This window comes from Lygodium microphyllum, chromosome 19, assembly GCF_053477565.2.
Source record: "Lygodium microphyllum isolate KBCC chromosome 19, Lygodium_microphyllum_v1.1.10, whole genome shotgun sequence".
Lineage (NCBI taxonomy): Eukaryota > Viridiplantae > Streptophyta > Polypodiopsida > Schizaeales > Lygodiaceae > Lygodium > Lygodium microphyllum.
This window is the reverse complement of record NC_141153.1, coordinates 36,853,758-36,875,208: the sequence shown is the minus strand read 5'-3', so window position 1 is coordinate 36,875,208 and position 21,451 is coordinate 36,853,758. Positions and strand designations below refer to the sequence as shown.

At 39.5% G+C, this 21,451-nt stretch overlaps 1 protein-coding gene across 4 annotated transcripts in view; it reads left to right on the top strand.

Moving 5' to 3' along the window:
* Positions 1–7,961: 7,961 nt before the first annotated feature.
* LOC148019754 (uncharacterized) overlaps positions 7,962–21,451 on the top strand; it is an 84,925-nt gene continuing 71,435 nt past the window's right edge. For all 4 annotated transcript variants that reach the window (XM_087699907.1, XM_087699905.1, XM_087699908.1 and 1 more), the window contains exon 1: positions 7,962–8,157. The gene's annotated coding sequence lies outside the window, so the exon portion shown is untranslated. The remainder of the gene's footprint in view (positions 8,158–21,451) is intronic.

Sequence of the window (21,451 nt, the reverse complement as noted above, 5' to 3'; positions counted from 1 at the left end):
TAAAATTTTACGGAATCCACCGTGGAGTATGCCTCCTGGCATCAGGGATACTTTTTGTACGACTCTCTATGCTAAGAATGGAATGAAATTAGAGGATGTTGAGAGTGCCCTCTTGACAAAAGAGGTGAACAAAAAGAATGTGGATACTTCCTGTACATCCCATGCATTAATTGTGACAGACAGCAAAATGAAAAGGGCCATGGTAGAGACTTTAATAAGTCTTGGTCTAGGACACGTGGACAATCTCACAGTAAGTCCTATTGGCAATATGTCCCGTCTTACTTGTCATTATTGTAGGAAAGTAGGTCATATTTAGCGACAATGCCATAAAATGCACAAAGAAAAGCGCAAGGAAAAGGGAAAGGGTAAAGTGCAGGACAAGAATGATGATCACAACATTATGCCTAGCAAGTCTAGTATCAAGATTGAGGAGATTAATGTGGTACAACCTAATGTGTTTAATGATCTTATTTTGGTAGCTTCTTCTTTGGATGCTTCACAATTGACTAATGCTTTGTTAGGATATACTCAATGTTAGGTGATAGATTCAAGGGCTTTATTTCATGTGACCCCTTATAAAGAGTGGTTTCACTCTTGTCGCAGTATGATTGGATCTATCCGTTTGGGTAATGACCTGGCATTGGAGATCATTGGTATTGGTGATGTCCATGTATGTTTTGGTTCAAGTGGCATATTCACTCTTCATTACGTACGTCATGTACCAGCTCTCACAAAGGGCCTTATCTCTGTTGGCACCTTGGATGTAGGTTTTGTTTCTTTTGGTGATTCCTCATGGAAGATTTCCTATGGGAATCTTATTATTGCACATGGTGCTAAGTCTAGTACCCTCTATCCTTTGCTTGTATCTAGGTCAGTTGACCATGTTTTGGCTGTGGCTGTAGTTACACATATATCTCTTTGGTATCGCCACCTTGAGCACATGTCTTTGAAAGGAATGAGAATGCTTACTAGTTTGCAATATCTTCCGCCCCCAAACTATAAGTGTTTTGAGTCTTGTGATCATTGTTTATATGGCAGGTAGACGTGTAGTACAAATAAGAATTCTGGCATGAAGTGCACATGTGAGTCTTTAGATCTTGTTCCTTTGGATGTATGCGGTTCCATGTCCTATCAATCACTAGGTGGTGTGAAGTACTTTGTCACATTCATTGATGATTACTCACATTAGATGTCTTATCTACCTTTTAGCATTGTCTTACTCTTGTTGAGAACATGTCTAGGTAGGCTAAAATGCCTAAGATCTGATAATGGGGGTGAGTATGTCTCAAAAGCTTTTGAACAGTTTTATGATGAGCGGGGTGTTAAGCGTCAATTGACCACCCCTTACACCCCTCCTCAGAATAGTATTACCGAACGCATGAAAATGACAATTTATGAAATAGTCCATAGTATCCTTAGCCAAGTAGGTTTATCCCAACACTTTTGAACCAAGGCATTACTACTATCGTACACTTGATTATATAGGTCCCATTGCACTGCTATTGATTGCCGAATGTATGAATAGGACATTTCTAGAGAGAGCCATGGTATGCTTAGCCAGGCAGGCTTACCCCACCACTTTTGGAGAATTGAGGTAGTTACTATTGTTGTACACTTGATTAACAGGTCCCCTTGCATTGCTATTGATTACCAATTTGTAGAGGAGATATGGACTAGAAAACCTCCATCATATACTCATTTGTATCTTTGGTTGCGAGGCATTCTTCCATGTTCCCAAAGACAAGCACAATAAGCTAGATCATGTTTGTGAAATGCATCTTTTTTTGTTATGGGGATGCAAGTGAGATGGTCTATCGCCTTGGGATATGCATGCTCGTAATGTTATCCGTAGCCATGATGTAATTTTCCATGAGAAAAATATGCATAAGCACCCTACACAAGTGGTTGAGATATACAGAGTGATCTTTCGGGAGGAGCCTCCTACTCCCATATAGCCATCTAGACAACCTACAATAGTTGATGCTCCAGTGGCCCTGGCCCCACATGTTGTGCAAGATCAGCCTGCTTTGAGACGCTCTACTAGACCTAGACGTTAATGTGAGCGCTTTTACGACATTCATGGATTATATTATGGTGATAGATGTAGGTGAGCCTCTCTTATGATGAGCCCATGCATAGAGAGGATAGTCACTCATGGGATAGGGAGGGTTATGCAGTCGGAGTTTGACTCCTTACAGAATAACCATATGTGGGATATGGTTCCTTTGCCTAGTGTCAAGAAGGCATTACCATGCAAGTGGGTATACAAGCCAAAAAGCATGCCTGGATGCCCTAGGCCCATAAGGCCAAATTGGTAGCTAAGGGTTTCAAGTAGGGATATGGTATTCGCATTGATGAAGTCCTTTCTCGTGTGGTCAAAATGACAACCTTGCGCTTGGACTAGCATTAGTTGCTCAACTAGATCTAGAGCTTTATCAAATTGATGTAAAGACGGCTTTTTTATATGGGGACACGGAATACCTAGTGTGCAAGTTGATGTAAAGACATTTATCATATTGATGTAAAGACAGGGAATACCTAGTGTGCAAGTTGAGAAAGAGCCTTTATGACCTTAAGCAGGCACCTAGGGAATGGTACCACAAGTTTGATGCTTTTATGCATTCATAGGAATATAGTTGTATTACTATGGATCCATGTTTAAACACAAAGAAGGCTCATGATGGCAGCCTTATGATTTTGGTACTCTATCTAGACAATATGCTTATTGTTAGGAGAGCTCATGATAAGCCAAATGCCTTGAAAACTCAACTCAAGAAGAGCTTTGAGATTAAAGACATGAGACAAGTCTTGCATATTCTTGGGATGCACATCATATGTGATCACTCTAAGGGACTCCTTTATCTATCACTCACAAGAGTATATCTAGAAAGTCCTTGAGCGGTTTTATATGTAAGACAGTAAGCCTATTGGTTGTTCTCTACCTTCTCATGTGAAGGTTAGTCGGGCCGATTATCCATAGTCTGATGAGCAAATGTCCAAGATCCCTTATGGATTTGCCATGGGTAGTTTGATGTATGCCATGATGGCCACTCATCCTAACATAGCATTTACAGTGGAAGTTGTGGCATGCTATATGGGTACACCTAGTAGATGCCATTGGGATGCCATCGAGGGTATTATGAGGTACCTGAAGGGCATAGAAGGTATGTGCATATGTTATGGTGGCTAGGATATAAGAGTCATGGGGTACATTTACTCTAATTATGCAAGACATGCAGACAGTAGGAAGTCCACACCTCTAGCTATGTCTTAAGCTTTATTCGACCTGTTGTTTCTTGGATGTCCAGGGTGTAGAAATGCACAGGTCCTCTACTGAGGCCAAGTATATTACAACCATTGAGACTTGCAAGGAGGCTCTCTAGTTAGGCCGTTTGGTGGCAAACCTTGATATTATTGATGTGGTTCCTAACTACATTCAGATTCTATGAGCGTTATTCAGTTAAACCAAGAATCCAATCTTCCATACAAAGACAAAACACATTGAGGTGTGTTACCACTTCATTTGAGAGGTCATTAAGGACAAGTCTATTGACTTTGTCAATATCTCAAATGACCAAAATCATGCAGATCGACTCATAAAAAGTCTCTTAGTGGAGCGTTTTGCCTTTCTTAGGAAGTTGATGGGCATTGTATAAGATGATGTCTTTACTCATATTGTTATACTTATGTACATTTGTACTTTGTTACTTTTTTCTTGTTCTCTCCTCACTAGGGGCACATTTGCCTTTAAGTGGGAGGTTGTTGGGGGTAAAGGCGTCAATGCTTGGCCTCCCATGTATTACTACACTGATAGTACCCACACATCTGTACATTGTAGGTTGCGGGCGGTCATCATTGTCACTTCATTCTTTATTCTTTCAATGATATTTGAATAAAAGGAGGACTGATCACATATTGTGACTGTTGGAGTTCCCACATCCTCTCTCTCTTCTCTCTCTCTCTCTCTCTCTCTCTCTCTCTCTCTCTCTCTCTCTCTCTCTCTCTCTCTCTCTCTCTCTCTCTCTCTCTCTCTCTCTCTCTCTCTCTCTCTCTCTCTCTCTCTGTGTCTTTTGCTCCTTCCACCACAGCTCGTGCTTCCACTCCGGGCTCACTCCCTTTGATTCCAAATAAAGAAAAACGGAACTCTTTTTCTTTTCATTGATTATTGTGAGCTAAGCTAGGTGATGATGAAGAACAAATATACAATTCCTAGGACTGATGAGCTTCTTGATGGGCTTCAAGGGGCAAACACATTCTTAAAATGATTCTAAGGTCAAGAAATCAAAATCAAAGAATAAGATATTCCAAAGGCTATTGTCAATGCAAGATATGGGAACTATGAATTTATTGTAATGTCCTTTTGTTTGACTAATACCCTAACTAACTTCAACAGGTTGGTACATGACATCTTTAAGTCTTACCTTTTGATGAGTTTCATCCTCATCTTCTTCAATGATATCCTAACCTATTCTAAAGAAGAAGAAGATCATGAAGAGAAGCTCCAAATTGTGCTTGAAATGTTGAGGATGCACATGCTCTATGCTAAGAAGAGTAAGTTTGCTTTCTTTAAGAAGCAGATAGAGCATAATGGATTCATAGTATCCAATAAGGGAATTATAGTAGATTCAACAAGATCAAAGATGTACACGAATGGTCACCTTTGAAGTTGGTCAAGGAACTACAAAGCTTTCTAGATTTAACTAGATGTATTGAGTCCTCATTGAATAAGGACAATAATGACAATGTGAGTACTCTAATCAAGTTGGCTAGACAAGTAGAAAGTGACAACAATGAAGTATGAGGATTAAGGAGGATACATAGGAATGCAGTAGAGGTAAGTGGAAAGAAAAGGAGGAAAGTGATAAGGACAATGGGGATGGGTAGAGAGGGAACTAATGTCGTCTCCAAACACAAAATCCTTGTCTTCAACCTCCCCTTGTCTCTTCTCTACCTAAGTGTGTGTGTGTGTGTGTGTGTGTGTGTGTGCGTGCGTGCGTGCGTGCCTGCGTGTGTGGACACTACAAGAAAATGATTGATTGATTAACATTCTTGTATTATAGGGGAAGGCTATTATATAGCCTATGCTCATGAAAAAGATTCTCTATGTACTCTATCCTTACCATATCTCCTGTCCAAATTCTATTTCTCGCTCAAAATCCACCAAGGATATATCAACTCCTTGCTTTAATACCTTGAAGCATTTTAGTACTTTCTCCCTTAGCTTTCTATCAAATTCTCTCTTTATGAGCAAATTCCTATTCATAAGCTAAGATATTGTCATATCTATACCACACGCTATGCCTTTGTCTTGTCCCTTTTGCCTTACCAACCCTCAAATTTGAGGATGCACAAGTTTTACAAGATTGGCAAAGACCTAAGGAGGAGCATCACAAGGGATACACTAGGAGGGTTCATGTGCTCATGATGGGTCCAAATAGAATGAACACAAGAGTTGGGCGAGAAGTAGTGCATGCAAACAAAGTCCCCATTGTACTAGCTCAATCCTGATGCCCTTCTTATGTTTAAAACAAAGTCCCCATTGCATAGCATGGCAATGACAAAAATAAAGAGTTGGAGTATCATGATTAATGAACAACCATACGTGGATGCTTGTATGATGATGCTTTTTATGCTAGTGGAAAGTAAGGCATTACCCTAAGCCAAGGAGATCTATATATGAAGGAGGTAATGCATGGAGTAGGGTAACATTATGAGGAGAGCCATCACCCTACCCCTCCAAGGAGATTCATGGAGTATTAGAGGAGCATATAGCTACTATCTCATTATGTTTGCCTTTGAAGAGGCTAAGATTTGTGGAGTATTGAAGGCCATCCTTCTTGTGGAGTAGGTGGTATTGTGCTTGGGGTTTATAGGTAGGTGGAAGTAGAGACTTGACTACCTATTACAAGAGTGTTTGGAGCTTGGGAGTTGGTATTGTCATTCGTGGAGTTTGAAGACCAAAGCAATGTTCATCGTAACTACAAGGTGTAACATTAGCGACACTTCAAAGTTTTATTGCTTAAATGATTACCTCCACTACAACACATACTGAAATTTAAGACAACAACGTGTATACAATTGTTTTAGAATGTTACCTTCTACCATCGGTATAAGAGTCAAAATAAGTGTTAGTCTAGGTATGATGGTATTCTCATGCCAAAAAATGCATTTCTATAAGCCTTTAAAAAAAATTGATATTTACCGATGCTTATTCTAAAGATCGTACCAATAGTTGTAGAAAAAATATACTGATGCTTTTATTAATATTTGCAAAGGAAAAAAAAGGAGACCAAATCCTTGATATCCATGTTTGCTATCATGTCAAACATAGATTGTTGTTGCAACTTATATTCATATTTGCAAAGGAAATAAAAAGGAGACCAAAACCGTACTATCCATGTCTGCTATCATGTCAAACATAGATTGTTGTTGCCACTTATATAAAGCTTGAAGCACTGAAGTATTTGTGCAACCATCACAGCTACAAGAACACCAATTTCAAACAAAACACCCCGCATATCAAGACAACAAAATCATAGAATAAGGCCACTGTATAGAGATAAACTTTTATATAACTATTACAACACCGCTCATAGATCCAAGCAAGTTTTACGTCACTTTTTTATGGCCAACTCTCTTTTATCAGCATGTCTACTTACAATTGTTCCTTGATAAACTTGATAGCAAGTATACCATGAAAACACTTTCGTGTAATATACATAGCATCAAGTACTATGAATACAAACACACTCACCACATCAAACATAATTGCTCCCTCATAATTCTAGTCCCCCTTGAGGAACAAACAACTATCTACCCAAGGCTCACAAATCAAAAGCATTAACATACCTAGATCCCTAAGGAGTTCACTCTTTGTAAAGGAGACACATCAGAGTTGTATGATCCCCCATTTTGATACTTATACGATGTATTAAGAAAGTTTATTACGTACCTTTTTAAAAGATATAAGATTTTGTATTTTGTTCAGTTTCTCATATTGACTAAGTTTAAAAGACTAACATAAGAGCTATACATTGTTGTGTAAACGTGATATATTGTTGCGTTACTCCAAAAATAGCATTTCGTGATAGTGCATTATCTTGGATACCAAAAATATAGTATTTCAAACATGTAATAAAAATATTATCTTAACTTTTAAAAATTTCACTTATATTTGATATCAAACCTTCTCGATGACAAATAATATCTCATATATGTGTGCATGTAAATTTATGTAAACTTTATGTAATTGCTCCACACCCCCCCTCTCCCCTACTCCCTCCCCCTTTAAGGTTCAAAGGGGAAATTAATAAGGGCCCTACCCCTAATGCTTATGTACTTTTTGAAAAAACCCCTTTCCCTTCACTTATGTGATTTCGGAAGTCACCCACGAGAAACTCCCCAGGCCTAGATCACCAACTCTCCACTCCTTACCATTACATATGAACCTAACTCATCTCCAAACTTTTACATGTTAGATGGAGTCTCAGTCAGTGCCAACAAAAGTGTCTTCCATCGCTCACAAGAAAAGTGCCTACCCAAGCCTTGTCATGAAAGTCTCTAATAAGGGAGACGAGATGGCGAGAAACATTGTGGTATAAATGGAGTATCTTGTAAAAAAATAAAGGATAGACTATTCCAAAAAGTATTTAAAAGAGAAAGAAGGAAAACATGTTGTTATAATAATATTATAATAATATAATGGGAGAAGCAAAATATCAAAAGGTTAACTAATTTACTCGCATCCAAGAAAATCAAAAAGTCAGAAACCGACGGGACTGCGATATGTGATATGTACGTCTTAAGAGTCGGATCCGAGCGTGACCATGCAATGCGAACTATAATAAATAATAATAATAAGAATAATAGTAATAATAATCTCTAGCAATCATCATAACTTAAAAACGACAGTTTATTAAGATATCTTAATATCACAGAAAAGCTTCGTAGGTGCGAGGGGCCAGTGATTCATCCTTATTTAAGAAGCTGATGACGCTGCCTCTGGTCCTTTCTCCCGCCTGCATCGTCTATGGAACACTCCCAATCGACTGGCGCCTCAAACTACCGCAGAAAATCAGACGCGTCAGGAAGGCACCTGAGCTTGCGTGCGGTTCCTCTGTCGTAGCAACAACCGCCTCTTCCGTCTGAAATTTGCAGGTATACCCTCGGTCTATCGTTCGGATTCACGTAGACGCATCCTGCAAAATGCTCAAGCTTGATTCAGATTTTACCTGACATTTTCTCATTTAGCCTCGATGGAGCACTTATATCTCACAGCGAGGCCATTGAAGCTTTTGTCTACCTGGTTTTGAAGCCGTCTGTAGGAGAGCTATATCTGTAAGTCATGAACTCGTGGTGGCATTAAATCGACTACTACCGAACAAAAGATAATCCGGGTGTGCTTTGTAGAATCCGATGCAGTTGTAGCTCCGGAAATAATCTGGACGAGTGCGCTGGCCTACATCTCAGAGCTGCCTGCCTCCTCTTGAGGTGTTACGTCAGCATAAGTCCAAGAGAAAGAGTCAAAGGCAATGTTCATCTCGAAAATCCATCACCTTGGATAGTGGTCAAAATCCCTCTTGAAATAGGCAGTGGAAGCGACACCTCATCTCATACTACTCTGGGCACTTGCATATATAGTGCTCATCAGTGTCTAGCTCAAATTGCTAGAGCTGGCAAATCCAAATCTCACATCTGGTCCATATCTACTGTTCTCTATTTGCACATGTTGTGATGGCTGGCCAATGTCACACTCTAATCTATGTAAGACGTGTGTCCATGGATATGAGAATCACAAAACCAGTAGGAGCTAGAAGAAGAAGAAGCTCTTAATAGAAAGCCATTATCATCCCTCGTGGTAGGTTTGACCCATGTCCTTGCCACGTGCAATTGGATGATGGCCATCCTAATGACCCTATCGAGCTTCTCTTGATTGAGCCCTTAGTAAGCAAGGTCCTTGTTGTATTGTAGAGCTGGGAGGTGATCCATGTGTAGCCCATGTAATTGCAGCCATGTGCTCATTAATGCATACCAACAAAAGCATAAGCACACTAGAATCTAAAAGATGGAATAAAGAAACTCTAAGATTATCCTATCATTCAGGATAGGGATACAATTTATCAAATGATCCACCTTGACAGTATTAGATGATCATTTCCTTTTCATTTGGGTGTTTGGAACTCTGCAATGAGGGCTGTACCTCATTTGTAGACCACCCAGTTTCCTTGTTTTCATGCTTCTAGTATCTTAGCAAGTTCTTGTTTCTTGTTCTTGAGCTGTGTGGGTGTGAGCTCATTTGCCATCCATATCTTAGTTCCTTGCAAGTATCTAGCTTGCTTCATTATCTTAGACTTTTTTGCATTGTTTTGTATTGTAAACTAGATGCTTTCCTTTGACTGTGATTGAGGGGTCTCCAATTGTTAATGAAGGGAATGGCCCTACACACCTTTCTTTGTATGATTATGTGTCTTGGAACAAAAACATCTCTCTCTATCTTTTCATCCTTTAAAATCTTGACCTTATTCTATCCTTCATTCAAGCTCTCTACTTTGATTTCTTTGGCAACCTATTTTTGTATAGGTTGAAGAAGGCCCTTTATGGCCTTAAACAAGCTCCACATGCTTGGAATGGCAAGATAGACTCGTTCCTCCAAGGGAAATTGGGGTATTGACATTCCTCTTCTGGTTCCCAATTGTATGTCCACATCTCAGTTGGAGGCCACCCATTGTTCGTGCTTTGTGTGGATAATCTTATTTTGATAGGTGACCATGCCCAGAAGGTCAAGGAGACTAAGGTGGCATTGCATGAGGTGTTCAAGATGATGGATATGGGCCATCTCCATTTTCTTTTTAGGCCATGAGATTTATCAAGCTCTGAGGGGGATTTTCATCTCCCAGCAGTGGTATATGCAAGAGCTTTCGGTCACATTTGCAATGGAGAGATGTAAGGCCATTTCTACTTCTATGGATAGAAACTGGAAAGCTACGGCCTATATAGATTCTCCGGTAGCGGATTCTACCCCCTACATGCAGTTGATTAGGTCCTTGATTTGGCTTCTTAACACTTGGGTTGATTTGTGCATTCGCGTAGGTTTGTTGGCTGGTTTCATGAGTGAATCCAAGATGCTACATTAGCAGGCTGCTATGAGGATTTTGCAATTTTTGAGGGGGACCCCCGATCTTGGTATTCATTATCCAGCAAGTACTAGAGATTCACCTTTGGTTCTTACAAGTTGGATGGATTGAGATTGGGCTGGAGATGTTGACCAATGGCTGCCAATAACAGGATATTGCTTTACTTTGAGTGTAGGTGTTATCTCGTGGAGTAGCAAGAAGCAGCCCATTGTTGCCCTTTCTTCCATAGAGACAAAGTATCAAGCGGCATCTTCGACCACATGTGAGTCAACGTGGCTTCCGAGGTTGCTAGGAGAGCTTGGTTATGCTCAAATAGGTCCTACGATACTTCATTGCGACAATGAGAGTTGCATTGCTTTGGTACGGAACCCAATGTTTCATGTTAGGTTTCTTCGACAACACTTCAGATCCCTAAGCATTATGCCACGTCTAGGATCTGAGAGGGAGTGTTGGAGATTAGTCATCCCTTGGACTAGCATTTCTTATGCTACTATTGGTGCAGTCAGTTCTCCCGGAGGTACTCTTGAAGGGCATTACACATTTTTCCTATCAATTTGTGGGCATTTTCAGCAGTCACTGTGTACAGGCACCTTTTTGGGTAGGTGATTATGCCATGTGGTAGGCTGGCTGGTCAGTGGTGATTATTTTATTCATTTATGATGCTATCAGTTGGTTGTTGATTAGGTTGGCCAATTTTTTGTTGGCTGATCTCGTTATTTTATGGCTTTTATTCGGGCTATTTATATCCCATTGGCAGTTTGCCCTTCTCACTTGCTTTCATGTGTCGGCGGGAGAGACATGATTTATAGACTTGTACTTTATAGATTTGTTGTTAGTTAATCATGTTCATGGTTCATTGGCATTTACATGAGATACTATGATCACTTGAGTCTTGACATTGATACATCATTAGAGTTGTACTTATTTTTCATGCATTGTTTAATGAGTACTCTCTTTTTTGAGTCTATATGCCATAATATGAGTTTGTGGCTGTTCATTGTGGAGTTTTCAATCTTGACATTTGTCATAATCATTTATGGGCCATGGCATATTGTAGTATTTTATATTGAGTTTTAAATCTTGATCTCGAAAGTATTTGAAACTCATGGATTATGATTATATAGTATTACTGTCTCAAATCTTTGGTAGAGTCGTGTATACTAGTCAAATCTCTTCTAAATTTACATGTATACTCTATATTGTTGAGGAATTTAAGTGTTTTGGTATATGTATTCAACATATAAGTGGTATTATCCCTTTATGTGTGCCTATTATTACAATATTCCTAGAAATAGATGTAAAATCTATTTTCTTGTTTCACTATTTTGGCCTCCGGCCCAAACTCCATTTTGTGACTCTGAAAAACGTTTTGGTTTCACTGTTTTCGAAACTCTAGGCAACTATGCATTTGAGTCTTGGAGCTATTTAATGAGCTGATTGAAGTTTTAATGTTAATACACCTTTTTAGCTTGACATAGTGGCCTCTATGCAAGCACAACATTATAAAAAATAGAAGTTGTTGGCTTGCTTGGGTTCTTTGAGAGATGATAATTGTTGCATGTGATTTATTTGCAAGATTGCATCAGTAATCTGCATGAGAGAAGATTGTATGCTTGCTAGATTCTCAAGGTTTGCATTCTTCTATCTCTTTTCTCTCTCCCTTTCTCTCGTGTTCATTGTCTTTTAGTCTTGTCCATACGCTTCTACATTCGCTACACTCTAACATAAGGTGGCTGATGGGAATTGTTGCCTGGGTGCCAAGGGGCAGCAAGAGTTGGAGATGCACAATAATGATAAAGGTGATCTGCCATACTAGTCCAGGGAGGAGTAAAACCAGCAAACGCAGCCATGTACATGATGAAGAACATGTCATCAAGCTGGGTGGGCTCAAAACACAGCAATCAAAAGTGTTTAGAGTTGATGGCAATGTGAAGAGGACCTTTAGAATGAAGTCACCTATTGGTATAGTGTCACAATTAGTTGGACAGCACCACAAACTGGGATATTGCCCAAATAGGGGGGTGTGGACAACAATGGTAGAGAGCTGAGGCTGAAAGTGTGATCAAGTAAATAAATGGGAGAATGATGAAGAATGCATGCAAAGAGTATTGGGCGTGTATTGCAATAGTGCTCATGCCCTATCCATATACAAATAAGTCATCGAACTATCCAAGGTGGCTCTCTGATTGTCTTAGGTGGTGCCCGAGCCCCAGACAGCAGCAAATAACACAAATAAAGCGTTTTTTGGCCAAGCTCATGTAAAGAAGGGTCATAGCTAAGTTGTGCACTAAATGCCTACTATGTATCTTGCACAACATTTGCATATTCTAAATATAAAGGAGAGGTATCTACAACAATCACTGAAACCAGCCTTCCTTCTTGGGGAGGGTGGTAATTCCTTGATCAAGCACTTAATTATAGTAATCAACAAATAAACATAAATTGAAATGCACATTTTATCTTCAAAATTCTTGGACAATGGACACCCTATTGGCCCCAAAACTGGCATTTCTTTTAGTATTTCTTTATCCTCAATTGCTAATGGATTTATTACAAGCCAAGTTTCCAAAATCTCCTTGGCTGATCCAAAAGCCCTTTGCTACACCAACAATCAGCAAATAAATTGGATAATTTGCCCCTTGATTTTCACCCTAGACTTGCTCTAATTGGACCCCAGCTGGCCAAATGCTGGATTTCAATGCACGATGCCTTCTATTGATGGCATGGGTCCTGAGGTGGTTGCTAAATCCTAATTATTGCTGTAAATTAGGGTGTACAACAGAAATCCATTTGCTGTCCATCAAATATGGCCGAGATCTGCTTCAAATAGCTGAGAAATGCTGAGATCTTCTAAGAATTGACCAGAATAGGTAAGAGAATGCTAGAGAGAGAAAATTCTCGATTTCCATGTAGGAAATGACTGAAATTGCTTGCTGCCTACCCCAATCAGCCTAGATTGTTGTTGCGTGCTATGAGAGGAAGTGTCCAACTGCTGTCATCTATATCTGTAAGCATCATAAATGCTATTACCTACATCATCGAGGTCACTTGCAGCAGTTGGTAGCCTCCTAAATATCTCTACAATACCAAATTCTGATCAATAGCCTTCTCCCTCTCTCCCACCAGTTGAAAACTAAGTGGCTAAGGCCTAGCCCCCAAAAACGTTTTCTCAGTTTGCATGGGTATTTTTGCCAAGTGGCAATCTTCTAAATCCATTTTTCAGCATTATCTAAATATTAAATTAATTTTGAAAATTAAATAATTCCAAAAATTTATTTCAGCCCTTCCGACCTTACCCAAAACTAAATGTGCCCATCCATAAATAAATTGGCTAGGCCATTTGCAACTTGGAGTGGTCCTCAACCTTTGTCGATCCTTAGACTAGCATTAATTAATTATTTAATGCTAGTCCCATTAACAGAGTATTTGTCAGGTCGTATGTGAGTCTACGCATGCTAGATGGATTGGGCATTTTGCATGCTAGATGGATTGGGCATTTTGGTATGTATTTTAGGCATTTTTTAATGGGCCTTTTTCATGCAAATTGACATTTATTGCTACTAGTCGGCCAACATTAATATTGGCCAACCAACATTTATTGCTCCCATATTTTTGTTCTATTTAGTTTGTGGCTCCCCCTCCTCATTCAATCATCATCATCATTCTTCAAGTGGTCTTCTTATTGGAGAGAGGAGCCAATGCCAGGGCTCACGTAGCTTTCTAAAGATGTTGACCATTTTCAGCTATCGATTCAGGGTCCAAAAGAAGAGAAGAAAATAGTAAATCTTATACAAGAAATGCATAATTAGCAGGAAATGAATGTTGGGTCACCTAAGTTGGTGAACATGCTAGGAAATGACTTTACTAATGGTGAAAGAGCTAAGTATTTGGCCATTTTTCAAAAATACCCAAAGCTATTTGTTGCTGAATATTATTAGTTTAGGGGAACCAATAGCATTGTCCACCACATTAAATTGAAAGAAGGATGTAAACTAGTAGCTTAGAAGTTAAGAAGACTTGGTACAATTCAAGAAAATGTACTTAGAGCTTAAGTTAAAAAACTATTGGTTGGATGCAGGGTTTATTTATTATCTTCTGGTCTTATGTATATTTGGTGATATCCACTTTTCAAATTGATATATCCGAATATGGCTTCTCCCTGCAATCTATCCACAACATTGTTAATCCAAGGGGTCGGAAACCGATTCTTTATCGTGATTTTGTTCAATGTATGATAGTCAATGCACATATGCCATTAACTATCCTTTTTTTACACCAAAAGCAATGGACAATAAAAAAAAGATGAGCTAGGCTGAATTAGCTCTTTTTCTAAGAGCTCATTTACTTGACTCATAATCTCCTTCTACTTGGCTACATTAACTTTGTAGGGTGGCTTATTAGGGGGCTACTTCCAGGGATAAGATCTATGCCCTGATCTTTAGGCCTTTCAAGCGGTAGCTGCCCTAGAAGTGACTAAGAGGAGCAGTCAACATACATTTTCAAAAATGAAACATATTTTTCCACTTGTTCACGAAGGGGTATGGGGTGATAAGAAGTAATGTGCAGCAATGCATCCTAGACCTTCTTATTGTATTGCTCCAAAGTCTTGCATTCCTTAGCATCCAACTTGTTTGAGGCTGTCATGATGTCCACCTCATAGGTACTTGTCAATCAATTCGATACAAACATTTGCTTGAATCATACCCATGTTGACGGTGCTCTACCTTGCATCAAAAGAGTGGACCACCGTTGCAATGCATTCCCCTTAAAAAAGTGGCTACCTTTCGAATCTTTGAGGATTTAGTGAAGTTTCCCCCTGAATAGGCTGCATCAAACTATTGAATGAAAGTCAAAGCTTTTAGCCTATCTTGTGCACCACTGAGGGATTCAAACGTCACTACTTTTCTATCCTCATCATAGTCTTTTGCTACCCCTTTGGGTGTTAAGTTGTGGTACATTGGTTGCTGTAAAAAAGGTGCATTTGCTGAATTTACATCAAAGCCAACACCAAACAGAGCATTTGCATGACTAGCACTTATTCCTTGAGCCCCATAAGCATTCGAGGGTGCAAATGCGTGATTAAACGTTCTACTTTGTGCCCTAGGCATCAAGCCAATGCTATCATACATAGGGTTTTGCACATTTTCAGCTATATCCGAATATATTGGGCCTTGTACACCATGCATTGGCTGCTACATATCATAGGGATTTGTGCCATACATTCCCATGTGTGGTCCTTGTTCAACCATAACATGAAAATTATGCTATCACCAAAGTATTCTGGCTACCCCATCATGGCATGTATACCTGATTGTCCAGAATCTATTGGATTGGCACTTCCATGTTGGCCTTGCATTTGCATTCCTTGCCCTATAGGCAGCAACTATTTCGCTTCATTGCGCCTTTGGGAGCTTCAAGTAAAGGCTTTGGCATTACCTTTTGTGCACCTTGCTATCCCGAAGGTGTAGAAGATGACTTCTTCTTCTTACCCTCGCTGTCCTTCTTAAGAGCATTAAAAAATCGAGTGAACTGAGGATCTTTTGCCCATTCAAAAAAGAGATTTAGTAGTGTCCTCATCCGATTCTTGAACTAGTCATCAAATTCCTCTTCACTTTGTTGGTATGCCTTGAATGCCCTGCATCTTGCCCAACAATAACATTTTTAGTTTGCTGTCCATTATGTGAGCCTTGTCCAAGATCAGGCATTGTATTTTCTTCTTTCCTATGTGAATATCCATACTGAGAGGCATCATCATTGCTTGATTCCATCTCACAATATAAAGACATCTCGCTGTAATTTCTCACATGAGCACAAAAATCAAGACTAGCATAAAGCTTTGGCTTGCAATCAAGTGCCTTAGTCCCACCAAATCAAGGGATTGAGTGGTATCCCAGCAATGGAACCATGAAATCAACCTGCCTTCTCGGAGAGGGTAGTAATTTCCTAATCAAGCACTTAATTACAGCAATCAACAAATAAACATAAATTGAAATGCACACTTTACGTTCAAAATTCTTGGACAATGGAAACCCTGTTGGCCCCAAAACTGGCGCCACTTTTGGTATTTCTTTATCTTCAATTGCTAATGGATTTATTACAAGCCAAGATTCCACAATTTCCTTGACTAATCCAAAAGCCCTTTGCTGCACCAACAATTAATAAACAAATTATGCAATTTGCCCCTTGATTTTCACCCACGAATTGTTCTAATTGGACCCTAATTGGCCAAATGCTACCCCAAATTTATAATGGATGGCTTGGCATCTAAAATCCTTGACAATACCACAAATTGGAGGTGTTGATTTCAGTGCACGAGGCCTTCTTTAATGATGGCACATGCCCCAAGGTAGTTGCTAAACCCTATTTACTGCTGTAAATTATGGTTTACAGCAAAAATCCCTTTGCTGTCCATAAAATATGGTTGCTGAGAAATGTTGAGATCTCCTAAGAATTGATCAGAGAAGGTGAGAGAATACCAAAAGAGAGAGAAAATTCCTGATTTCCACGTGGGAAATGATTGAAATTGCGTGTTGCTTGCACTAATCGGCCTAGATTGCTGTCACCTCTTGAAGAGGAAGTGCCCAACTGTTGTCACCTGTATTTGTATAGGTATCATAAATGATGTTGCTTGCATCGCTAGGATCACCTGCAATAGTTTGCAGCCTCTTGAATGTCTCTATAGCAGCAAATTCTGATCAACAGCCTTCTCTCTTCCCTACTAATTGAAAACTAACCGAGTGGTTGAGACCTAGCCTCTAAAAACGTTTTCTCAGTTTGCATGGATACTTTTGCCAAGTGGCAGCCTTGCAAACCCATTTTTCAACATTATCCAGCCATTAAATTAATTTTTAAAATTAGGTAATTCTGAAAATTAATTTCAACCCTTTTGACCTTGCCCAAAATTAAATGTGCCCATCCATAATTAAATTAGTTGGGCCATTTGCAACATGAAGTGGTCCCCAACTTTTATTAATCCTTAGACTAGCATTAATTAATTAATCAATGCTAGTCCCTAGTGTCACAATAACCTCACAATAACCTCTTTCTTCTTAGCCTCTTTTACACCCAATTTAGGACAATCCGTAATGACATCATCTCTTGCCTTACAATAGCTATAATAGATTTTACTATTTCTTTTTTATCCTTATCAGCCTTATTTGTTTGAACAATATTTGTAAATTTTTGCTTGTTAGTAAAAATTGTAGCTTTTTCTATACTTATCTAACTAGCCATAAAATCTTGATTCGTAACATGGTGAAACTATTTTGCCAAGATTGTTCTTCTTTTGGCAAATAGAAACCAACGCATCAAATGACAAAGCATTGGAATTGCCTTTCATCATCAAAGGGAGAGTAGATGCAAAACCCTGATAAGAATTAGAAAGACTGTTGAGAACAATCTGCGCAAGTGAATTGTATGGCAGTTTCTTATCTGCAACAATCAACTACTCCTTAAGATCTTTGATCTTTGTTTAGAAAGTGTCCATAGAGTCACCTTCATTCGTATATCCACTCTCTAATTGCTTACGCAAGTAAGCAACATGTGTAACTAACCTTTCATATATCCACTATTATCGAGACGTGTTGACTCAATGATTCAAATTAATTTGATGCTCATAGACCTTGAAATGTGAATTTTTAAAGTATTTCAAAATACGGTTTAATACTCTAGTTTTCATTCAAGGATGGCCAATGTCCAAAATGCCCTAAAGTTATAATTGGGTCATCATGGACAAAATGCTCAAGAGGAATTAAAAGTTTAGTCAAGCGATCAAATTGACCAAAAAGCCAAATAACTAAGACTTTTCCCATTTGGGTGGTCAATTTGATTAGAAGCCCACATAATGAGTAGTTTCAATAGGCTCATGATCATAGAAAGAAACCATGAGCCAATGAACCTATACAATGAAGCTCTCCAAGATCCGATTCATGAAACAAGAAGGTCATGGACCTATCACCGTAAATCCAACACACAATTCATTTCATGAAAGAAGAAGATCGTGGACCTGTCATCAAATGCTACAATGTATGCTACACATTAATTTGTCATAAAAGCTTGATGCTTAATCTCAACATTCCTAGCTATTGTATTTGTCTAGGATATATTGCTACACTGAAATTTGACAATGAATGGATCCTAAATTCTAGACATTTTATAGTTCTAGTATCAATAATCTTACCTACAATCTCACCATCACAAATATAATTTAGACTAGACAATAGCTTCTCAAACTTGAAACCGATGAGTATCTTGGAAGTATGGTTTTGTGATTTGACAACTTAAGTCAAGTCATCATCAATTGCAGACCTAATAGCTAGATCTCCTTTGCTATTTTGATGTCTCTACATTATTGTCTCAAAGTAAAGCTGATTCCTGGACCTACATGTAGAATTCTTAATTATTTCAACTCTAATAGAGCTGCTCACTTTTGCCTATTGTTCATTGTAGCTCCATGTCTGCACTAGAAAGTAGATTTTTGCCTACTATGGTGCTCTTGAAGCTAATTAGCGTTTCCCCTACTGGCAAAGGTATCATGGAAATCCACACCTGGTCTTGTTGGCGATGCCCTTTGCAACGAACCGTGCCTTGTGCTTATCCAAAGTACCATCACTAGGATATTTGGTCTTGAAGATCCATTTTACATCAATCACCTTTCTATGAACGGGTCTACACACATGATTCCAAGTGTCATTCTGCTCAATAGCATCCAATTCTTGCTCCATAGCCCTCTTCCAATGTTGCAATTGCAAAGTCTCCTTAATGGAGGCGGGCTCCCTATCCTGTATGGTAGGGGTCATCAAACAATAGTTAATACAAACAAGCCTAGTGGTATGTGCCTGGTTCCCCTGAGATCGTCGTGGTCCATTGAAATTGGCCTTTGGAAGCCCAAAGCTCAGTAAATCACATTTTAGCAAACACTTAATTCAGTAAGAAAACTGCACACACAATGGGAGCTAGAGTGTTGTTGCACCACACATTGACACTTGTTGGCCCCAAAGCTTGGCACCCCTTTTGGTATTTCTTTAGATTATTGAAATATACTTGAAATTGGTTTCAAATGGTTGTATTTGAACATTTCTTGCAACATAATTGGTTATTGATGCACAATGGCCTTGACACCTTCACTGCTAGCCTCCAACCAGCTGTAGAGTGTTCAAAACTGCGAATGAACACTTTAGCTTGCCAAACCCAAAAAAATGAATAGGCAATGGAACTCCTCATTTGTCATAAATCGTATATTTGGCGATGAAGAAGAAGGTGAAGGTGGAGGGTTGTCTTCCTCGTCGAGTCCATAATGACTCCTTAGGGTTTCCAATGACGGAGAAGCTTGATAAGACATAGTAGGATCCCAAGATGGAGGAGTTCAAGACATTGTGAATTGGTTACGTGTCATTTGTGTATCTCACACAGAACTAAGCTCTCCAAGAAAGGCAAAACAATGAATGTAGTCGGAGTGCGACGCCACTAGAGAAGGATCTTGAGTGCTATGGCCATGAGTTGGAGTAGAGAGAGTGCTGAATATGGAAGGGCAGCAGGCTGACCACTAAAATGCGGTAGTGGGAGGCTGGAAACTGGTAAATGTAGCAGGGTATCACCTGAATGAGGTTGGAAACTGATCACCTGAGTCGTAAGTAGTAGGGCTACAGTTGGGGTGATGTGTGCTGATGCAAGATGTCCTGTAGAATACAAAATGCAGGCTGTTGACTGACACCTGCATGCTGACGTGGCAGTACGAACATGTCTGCAACAAAACACAGATGTTTGGGTTCTCCAGGCAGCAGGTCTGCAGTAGCAAAATGGATGGCAGGTGCTGTAGATGATGTGGCTGCAGTTGATGATGGTTGGACAGCAGATGGGTTGAAGGCTGAAAATTGGGCGCCAATAGCAGCAGAGGATGTGTGGATTGGTGTAACTTGCAAAAAGGATGGGTTGAATGGTGGGCAGCTGTCCCTTTATAGATGTAGAAGGATCCTCCCAAATTAGGGTTTTGCTTATGGGAGATAGAAACTTTTGGTAATTTATATATTTTGGGGCTGTTTTAAAGAGCTAGCCAGTTTGTAATGTATTTTTAGCTCATCATGATTCGGTGTTCATCATTCTTTATCCTTTTTCTCTGTATTGAGTTTCCTCTGTCACACTATTTGCATTGCACTTATATGTTTTGCCCTACAAACCCTACCATTTCTCAACATGGTATTAGAGCAGAGATGCTACAAGAGCTAAAGATCCTCATTTTCCGTTGAGGCAAAGAAGTGTTGCAAGATTGGCTACTCTCTCAGATTCCAAAATATTATTTATTTCTACTACACCATCAAGGGATACCATTATCTTCTTGTCCCTCCTATCCTCCCTTTATAGGTTTGACACACTGGTGCTATGGCTTCTCCAAAGATGGAAGCACAAACCATTGGGTGCTCCTACAACAACAAGAATGGTCACACCAATGCATATTATTGTCATTGACCTTTGCTCCCTACTCCATCGGAGTATATGCACTTACAGCTTGGCACTCCTTGTGTTAACTCGCCATTTTGGGCGATAGAGATTATTTTGCATCGGCTATAAGAGCTTTATGCTCAAAGCATCAAGATGCATACAATGAGTACTAAGCCCTTGCAAGCAAAAGAAGACTTCAAGATCTTAGGAGGTGATAAACCCTCTTGGAGGCCCCTACAATGTGCCGTGGAGGTTGCTTTCACTTATATTTGGTTTTAGTGGCGACCACGACCTTCGGCTTGGTAGTCTGCCCACTAAGAGACCTATTTAGAAAGCAATTTCACGGAATCCTCTAAGATTTGAAAGGCAACTACTTTCTTGAAGAGAAATGCATTGCAGTGAGGCTGGGGAGAGAGAGAGAGAGAGAGAGAGAGAGAGAGAGAGAGAGAGAGAGAGAGAGAGAGAGAATTGCCATTGTTGTTGTAATAGTTGATAGGCCATTTCCAGCCAACAAAAGATCCTTTAGGAGTTTGTGACATGCCCAGAAGAGACTATAGTAGTAGATGACAGCAATTTGAGGGCTGTTTCAGCCAAGCAACATCATATTCTAGGTGTTCCATTAGTGGAGATAGCTTTCATGGTTGTCTAGATAGGGCAACATTTGGTTTCTGTCATTTTCTCACTATGGAAAGATAGGGCATCATTCTCTCTCATCCTTCCTTAGCACTTTCTAGCAAAATCAACCATTAGAGGTTGAGATTTTGACTAATCTCCAGTATAAATCCTAATACACAAAATTAGGGTTTGATAGCCACCTCGGGAAGTTTGTTAAAAAAATTGAAGACCTAGAGACTTGATTTTCAGTCATTGAAATTGGAGCA